We start from the raw sequence: 8438 nt of genomic DNA on the forward strand, positions 1-8438 counted from the left end.
TGTGCCTTCTCCCCTCCTGTCAAGCCTGCGCTCCCGTCGAGCCTGCGCTCTGGTTGAGCCTGAGCTCCCGAGTGCGAGGCCATCTGTGGTCGGTCGAACACGTGATTCCCCAGGGATCAAGACGGATACTGGCTTTCATGGGGTAGCAGGTAGCAGCTCGCTTTATAGAACCAACCTGGTTCCGAGAACCAAGGCGAGCCCCGCGTGTGTGGGAATGCTTTGGGCCAGTCAGTTGCATAGAAATGAAATAAATACAGATTGTGTTTATTTAACTATCTTCACCGGATACTCACATGAAAAGAATATAGAGAAGAAAAGCACAATTGGCTGCAGATTCGACAAAGCCTTTCGTTGTTCTCAGTCTCCGAAGATGGCTCAGGCACCGTGTTGAGTAAGCAGAGTGTCAGGCGACAGAGAAAGTGTCACTGTAGGCATTATCCCCTGGTGATGGGTAACAGCTGGTTGACAAACACGAGATCCAAAGGCCCAGAGAGTGGGCCAGGCCCAGGAAAACACCCCCAGACACACACACAGAGGGAAGCATGCACCCATAGGCAGACACATTCCTGCATGTGCCTGTTAGGCAGGTAGCAGAGGGGAGGGGTGCAGAAACCACCCCAAAACCCAGAAGCCATTTGTCAGCTGGAGTTCAACATCTAGAGAATTGGGGCCATCCATGCATAAGTATATACATGTACACACATCCACACAGAAAGACACAGGCACACACACACACACACACACACAGACACTCACTTGTACTGACACAGACATGCACACAACACACAGACACACAAACACACAGATATAAATGCGTGTGGTAGCTGATACGGTCTTTGGGTTTTCCAGTAGCATTGAAATAGCCTTTTCTCTCCTGGCATCTTGACTTCAAAGCATCATACGGACCAAGCTGAGAGAGTCCATCTTCTCAGGGTACCCAGACCGCATCAGGAAGCACAGCGTGGGCGTCTGGGGCGATGGGTCAGCACAACGCTACACAGCTGCTGTCAGGGGCTGTTTTCTTAGTGTCAGAATCGCCGAGCTATGCTCGTGAGGTGCTGTCTCCTCTCCCAGGAGGATCCAAAAACACTGCCTGAGCATACATTCCTGTCATCACGAAAAGTCCTCTTTTGGTCTGGAAGTGACAAGAAAGCAATTTGCTGGTTCCGCTGATCTCTGTGACTTTCTTCCTGTGTCTGGCTGGCTGGTTAGAGTCGGGGCAACTGGGGGAACCGCCATCCAGGGAGTCTGAGCCCTAAAAGCAGAGGCCTTCCCTTTCCACCAGGGTCAACCCCAGAGACATTGATTTCAGAGAAAACCCATGTGATGGGGGATGTGGTCTGACCCTGCGGTGACCTCTGGCAGGGGTGACCTCTGGCAGGGGTGACCTTCGGCCTCATTTGTCTCCATAAGCGCGTCTGTGTCTGGCCCGGGGGGCAATTATGTCTGAGCAGAGCTGGGACAGAGTGTCCACTCCCTGTCCACTGCCCGGGGGCCTGAGGCCTCTCTTCCTGGAAATGCATCCGCAGGCCCCAAAGCGAATCCCGGCTGTATCCCTCTTCCTCCCTGACCCCCCTCCCCCACCCTGGGAGTGAACTCTGTTTTCTTAAAGGAGGAGGTGGCCAGAGCAACTTGAGCAGCTTCCTTGCACCTTTCACAGTGTTTCAGAGAATTGAGGTGCTTCCACCCCCCACACGGAGGAACCATAGTCAGCTCCTCTTTCGACTACTAGAAGGAACATGGAACCTTCATCTTCCCCTCTAAGAAGGAGCTCACACAGGGCGGGAGGTGAGAGGTGGGTCAGGCAGTCCGTTGTCCGGCCTAGGGGCAAGCTTCAAGGCAGAAGGTCAAAAGGTGGGGTCTAAGGTTAAGGTCGTGAGGAGGAAGGGATGCATCCTCTATCCCCTGAGGTGGTGCTGTCTCCAACGTGGCCTCTCCTTTTTACAAACTGTGGAGGGCAGGCCTTGGATACTGTGTCCCAGACGTCCTTCCAAGAGCTCCACACAGAGTGGGCACAAGCATCCTCCAGCCAGGGACCCACTCACAACTGCCCAGCTTGGCACAGTCTCCCTTCAGATGCAGACCTTTGTAAGGCCCGTCGGAAGGGTGCCCACAGAACCAGACCAGACGCCCATGGCAGCTATAGCAGCTGGGAGAGGCCAGTGCCGGGCAGCAGAGCCTAAGGGGCTGGGGTCATTGTTGCTCTGAGAGCCGCTATCCCATCCCCAGCCCCTGAGACTCCGCACTAAGGCTTTGTCCACCTCCCCGGATACCCCTGCCCTCACGGAGACGTGCTCCTCTGAATCTCTGGACTCTCCCATCCTCACACTAAACTTAGTGCGAGGCATTTGGGGCATCAAGTGTGATGAGGTGGGCACCCTGGGTCACATTGGTCGATGATCGAAACCTTAACTTGGTGTCTGGAGCCATTTGGTTACTTCCCAGAGAGGGAGGGAGGGAAAGAGGTGCTGAGAGAGACCCAGGTGCAAAGGCAGCTGGGTTGCCGCAGTGGGGGCCGGAGGACGGTCAGTACGGCCTTCTCTTGACCTTCTTCCCAAATGGAAGGTCACAGCTGTGTCCCTTACAGCTTTGGCGACGCACACGTGCTTGTTACATGAGAGGACCGTACACGCCTCAGTGTGCTAAGGATTGATTTAGGTATTCCTTGGTGATAGGAGATAGACCCCATTTATCAGTCTTATAGTTTAGGATTTTGGTGTCTGGCTGAACAGGGCCTATCCTCCTCCAAAGACACACACATCTGGGAACGTTAAGGTCCTCCAGGGAAGCGCCGAGGCTATGCAGCCTGGGGTTGGTCAGCTGACACCTCTGAGCATCACTTATTTCAACATCAGGATTCACTGAATCACACTTTCTACACTTTATCGACATCATGGAACCCCATGGACTATAGCCTGCCAGGCTTCTCTGTCCATGGGATTCTCCAGGCAAGAACACTGGAGTGGGTAGCCATTCCCTTCCCCAGGGGATCTTCCCGACTCAGGGATCAAACCCAGGTTTCCCGCGTTGCAGCAGATTCTTTACTGTCTGAGCCACCAGGGAAGCCCTCAGTGAAATGTAACTAAGGCTACTTAATTCAATCAGTGGCTTGACAAAAGAGATGCAGAAAGGGTGATGTTTTGTAGGAAGTATGGGTTATAAATTCTTGGTATTAAAGAACCAGGATGCTGAAGAGGCTGTGGACTCTACCTGTCAGAGTTTACAGAGGACAAAATCCAGGCCCAAGGAGGCTGGTGGTGCCTATATCCTCAGGGGAGGCGGGATTTGAACCCAGGATCTCTGGTGCAGAGCTGAGCTCACATTGGAGAGACAGCGGCTACACCTGGGAGCCGGCACCAGGCTGGGCCCCGCCCTGAGAACCCTCCTGTCCCCCTCCCTCAGGTCGCCTCCATCCCCAGCCTGTCCTGGTCTCTTGTGTCCCTCTGTCCCCCAGTCCCTCCTGTGGCCCCCTGTGGTGCCACCAGTCGCTGGCCTTTCCTCCCCCACCTCCACCCTGCCCCCTATCTTCACATTCTTGCATCCTCCTTCCACCACCCACTGGTTCCTTGCATCCCCTCCTCCTGTGTGCAGCACATCCAAGTGCTCCTGCTCCATCGGTGCCCGGCTGCCCCACACTCATCCTAGGTGTGCGTTCCGGATGCTCACGCGCTTCCCTCCAAAAGTCACTGGCTGCAGGTCCAGCAGCATCGCCTTTTCTAGCCTCAGGCCGGGACCTCTGGGACTGCTGGCTGCAGCCGACTCTATTTAGTCTCTGTTTACTTAGAGGGAAAGCCCGGGGCTCCTGGAGAGCAAACATCTGCGGGAGATAATCTAGGAGCTGTCCATCCATCACTGGGGGCGCCTGGCTCCCTGGAGAGCCTGCCAGAGCCTGGAATAAAAAGGCTGGGCGAAGAGGCTTTGGGGACAAATAAAGAGCTGTGTTAAGGGCCCGCTGAAAATGGATGGAAGACATTATTAAGACTCAATGGCCGTCTTATCAAAATCCAATAGGATAGACATTTGGCAAAAGGCTTAAATTTATTCTTTGACTTTCTGGAGGGCTTGAATTTATCCGTTAACAAGAGTGTAGTCCACCGGGGGAGATGGTATCAGCTGAAAGAATTTTGATTCAATCTCTTTGGTGATATGAAAGGGGGAAACACCAGGCCCCCAATGGCCGCCCCATTGTCTCGCTTTATCTTGTTTTCTTTGACCGTCTTGAAAAGGGAGGACATGTTAATACAGTACAACAAGCAGAAAATGCAGAGGGAAATGACCTTTTTCTTTTTTTATTTTTGTGTTTTCTTCTCCCCTGCTTCTCTACCCACACTGCCCCCTTCCTCTCCAAAATAAATAAATGAATCAGGAATTCGCATCCATGGGGCTGAGGTCTGAACTGGGACAGGTGCATTTCCAGAGGCTCTGCAGTTTGGAGTCACCTCAGCCAGCGAGCTGGGCCAGGGGTGGGGAGCTCGAGGCTTGAGGGAAAGTCAAAAATAAATTGAGCTAATAAAGCCTGCTGTTGGAGTGGGACCATGATGAGTCCATAAATCTCTCCCTGTTATTCCGCACAAAATGCTACAGGTCATAAAAGTCATCCGATAGCCCAGCCTGGCATTCTCCAATAGGGTGATTGATTGATAATTACAATAATTCCCGAAATGACTGTTTGGATGTGAAGACCTTGGCCTGTCCCACTGGGCTGTTGTACGTGTGTGTTTTCTACAACCTGGCCCAGGTGAAAAGCCTCCAGTAATGTGCATCCTGAGGTCTCCTGGGTCCCTTCCCGGGGAACCTGGGGACTACTAAAGATGACCAGGAGCCAGGAAGACCAGGCAGGTGGGAGTGGAGATGGACAGGCAGCTGCCAAGTGTCTTGTGCAGCAATTAGTTGAGAAGTCTGCACACCCCAGGTCTCCGCCAGGCTGCCCCCAGGCTGTGCCTTGGGGGTTTGAATCCAGCACACAAACTATCCAGGTGTTTGTGGTCTGTGACCCTCTATGTGGTTTATTCCCTTTGCGTTGTTTTTCCCCTGGAGGAAACTGAGGTATTTTCCAGGTGGCTGGAGGGCGAGGAAGGCAAGCGGGGAGGGAAGGATCGTGACTGGAACAAGAGATGGGGAGACCAGTCAGCCCCAAGGCTCCAGGACAAGGGATCGGGGAGCATGTGTCCCGGTCAGCCAGTCTTACTGGGACCAAAGCAAGCTAGACTGTCCCTGTTAGGCTTTGCCTGTGCCAGCGAGGTTACTTTTAGAAATCCTTTCTTTTCCTCTTTACCACCAGCCCCCATCGCCGCCACCCTCACCCCCCACCCCACAACCCTCACCCCCCCACCCCAGGCCACAACACCTAGGAGCCACCCAGGTGCTAGGATTCAGTCGCTGTTTATCTACTATGCAAGTTCTTCCTGGAAAACATTCCAGCAGTCCCAAGCCCTAAGTGGCCTGGGCTCACAATTAATAATTTGCATGTGGGATCGGTTATGTCTTTATGAAATCAAAGTGTGTTTAGCTGCCACGGAGACAGCTCCGAGTTGATTTTGATAATCTCGGGCTGAATAGACTCACTTCGTTCCAGCAAAGCCCCGGACAAAGGCTGGACAGTGGCTGAAAGCCCTTCGGAGACAGGCCTCCTTTTCCTTTGTCGGGGGGCTGCTGATAAAAGGGCCGGGAGTCCATTAATTCAGTGAATGAACATATAGTAAAGTCAGTCCCCTCTTGAGAACAATAATGTTGAGGTCAGCTTCGGTTGCCATGGAAACTAAGTACTCCTAAGAAGTTTGCATCCTTGATTTTGCTGAATCAAAGGCTGCAGAGTGGAGAGGTGTAATGGGGCCAAGACGCAGAAAGTCGGAAAGCCCCGCCCCCACTGCTCCCCTGCCCGAGAAGGCGGCTCCGGGCTGGTGGCCTTGGGGACCCTCAGCCGCTGGGGACCAGCCCCAGGTCTGGCTCTTGCCCCTCCCCCTACCCCTCCTGGAGGCCTCTTTTTTTCACAACTGTAGAGGCTTATCTGAAGAGGCCCTTAGGCATGACTCTGGTGCCCAGGGCAGGGCAGAAAATCTAGCCTGAGGGAGGGGCCACAGCCTGAAAGCCTCCACCTCAGTGGCCCGGATGGACTCTGCTCTCTGGCCACCTCACAGCACCTGAACTTGGCCTCTGGCGGGGGGGTGGGGGCGGGAATGGCGGTGGTGCTGTGGCCCCTTCCCACCCCAAGCAGATAAGGGTGATTAATGGGCCAACAGCAGTACGGAGGTGGAGGCTGAGTTACAGGCAGGTCTAGGCTGGGTGCCGATGTTATAAACGTGAGTTTTTGTATTCTGTCCCCCCAACAGTTGGGCTGATTTTACTCACCCTTCACCCCAAGGGGTACCTGAAAGCAGCTTAAACCATCAGATCAAACTGGGAAGAGATGCAGGTATTATATTTTCTTCACAGTAGTATATTACCTGCTGCAGACCTGCGTGTCTGAGGAATGTTTCATCTTAGCTGGACTGGCCCTCGGCTTGGGGGGCAGGGTCTCAGGCGGAGAGAGGGGAAGTTGTTCAGACAGACCCACTCTACCCTGAGGACCTTGCCTGGGGTCAGGGGAGGAATGAGAGGTGCGTGTTTCTTCTCTTTTGCTGCTGAGAAAGCATGGAACCCGATCTTCTTTCTCCTACTGAAGTAGCCCTTGTGAAACCTGCTGAAAGGCCTGCAGCTTGGGATGGAAGTCCTGGAGGAGGGAGCCCAGCAGGCAGAAGCCCCTCCTTGGGAGCTGGTGACATGAGGACTCCTCTCTGTGGTCAGGCCCTTCCCTCACCCTGCTGACACTCTGCTCAAACTTCAAAGCAAGACAGATAAAGTGTCACTGATTTCAAAGGACAAATTCAGAACTTGAAAACTGGCTTTACCCACCCAGTAGACAAAGGCCCCTCTCCTCACTGGAGACCTGGGGAGGCTGGGCTGGATCCGTCACACCTGAACCTGGCTCTGCCCCAGATGCTGTGACCCTAGGCCTTGAACTTCTGTGTCTCTGTTTCCTCCTCTGTAAAAGGGGAGATAACAGTCACAGTCTCTAGCGCCCTGCGTGGCCTGGGTGTTGAGAAGATAGCGAATGGGCAGAGCTCTGGGCAGAGCCAGGCCTGCTGAATGGACAGTGGGGCCTGTGGCCATTGTGGCTGGCATGGGACAAGGGGGCCATTCGGCCCTGGATAGCCCCAGCTGGGGCACCAGGGGGCTGGGCCCCATAGCAGACACCTGACTCTGAGATGGTGACAACGCCACCTGCAGCAGGTCAGAGGTCTCTTTGCTTTCCTGGAAACCACAGTGGCATCTTGGGGTGTCCTGGAAGCCCGTGCCGGACAGCCCGGGGGAAGGTGGCTGGGAGGGGTGGGCTCTGCTGGTAGTGGGCGATGAAGAGGATTTACTATCCACATTACTGGCTTTATACGAGCCAGATGGTGGTGTCAATAACTCCATCATGTTCAGGTGGGTGCAATGGTGAGTTAATTAAATCGTGCCATGCTATTAGGAGAGAAAAATATATCAGCTCAAGGCCTGCTCAGTGTCTTCTGCTTTGAAGGCAGACACATGTGTGCATGGCCGTTGCTGGCTCCAGGGCGTGTCCTCTGCCCGCGGCACCGGGAAGCCTCCAGCCTCACCTTTGCTCCACAGACCCGCCGGCAGCTCATCAGTGCCCTTGTTATCGGTCTGAGTCTAAGGCTGACTTCTGGTTTTACACACACTGTCAAGATGGGCTGTCCTTCTCCAGGGTAAAGGGTGGCGGGGCAGGTGCTGTGAACCCTGGGGACCCGCCCATGGCTGGTTGCCTTGAGCTGTGTATCACTTCTCCCTGGGGTGTGGGCAGAGCACCCGGGCCTCCGGGGAGGGCCAGTTTCTTGAGGTCCTCTTGTGTCTCTGACGGTGTCGCTGTGAAGGTCTCGGGGCCTGTGGGCACGTGTTCCAGGCAGGGCCCTCGGCGTCCCCCGGGCCAAAGAGGCTTCCCTTTCTTCTTTTGGCCCAGGACTTGGCCAGGCAAGAAGGGCCTCATCCTCCCACGGGGGTGGCGTGTGGGGGTCTCTAAGGCTCACTTGGCAGGTGGTAACTCTGGGGGAGGCTGTGTTCTACCCACCCCACCGCCCTGAGAAGCCGCCTGCTGCTGCAGGCCTGGGGATGTGGCAGGCCCACCCACCTATCATTTCATCACCACTCATGACTTCTGTGAGATGCGATGCTGGCTCCCTGTGTATGGGTGACACAGGTGTGTGAGGCACAGGTGTGTGTGTGAGGCAAAGGTGTGTGTGAGGCACAGGTGTGGGGTTGTGTCACAGGTGTGTGTGTGAGGCACAGGTATGTAAGGCATAGGTATGTGTGGCACAGGTGTGTGAGTTCAGACGTGAGAGGCACAGGCAGAGGCACAGGTGTGTATGGCACAGGTGTGTGAGAGGCACAGGTGTGTGAGA

At 54.7% G+C, this 8438-nt stretch overlaps 1 protein-coding gene across 2 annotated transcripts in view; it reads left to right on the top strand.

Annotated features, from left to right (window-relative positions):
• Positions 1-8438, top strand: part of PRDM16 (PR/SET domain 16) — a 338801-nt gene that overhangs the window by 159807 nt on the left and 170556 nt on the right. The gene's annotated exons all lie outside the window — the stretch shown is intronic.

This window comes from Oryx dammah, unplaced genomic scaffold, assembly GCF_014754425.2.
Source record: "Oryx dammah isolate SB20612 unplaced genomic scaffold, SCBI_Odam_1.1 HiC_scaffold_21, whole genome shotgun sequence".
NCBI lineage: Eukaryota > Metazoa > Chordata > Mammalia > Artiodactyla > Bovidae > Oryx > Oryx dammah.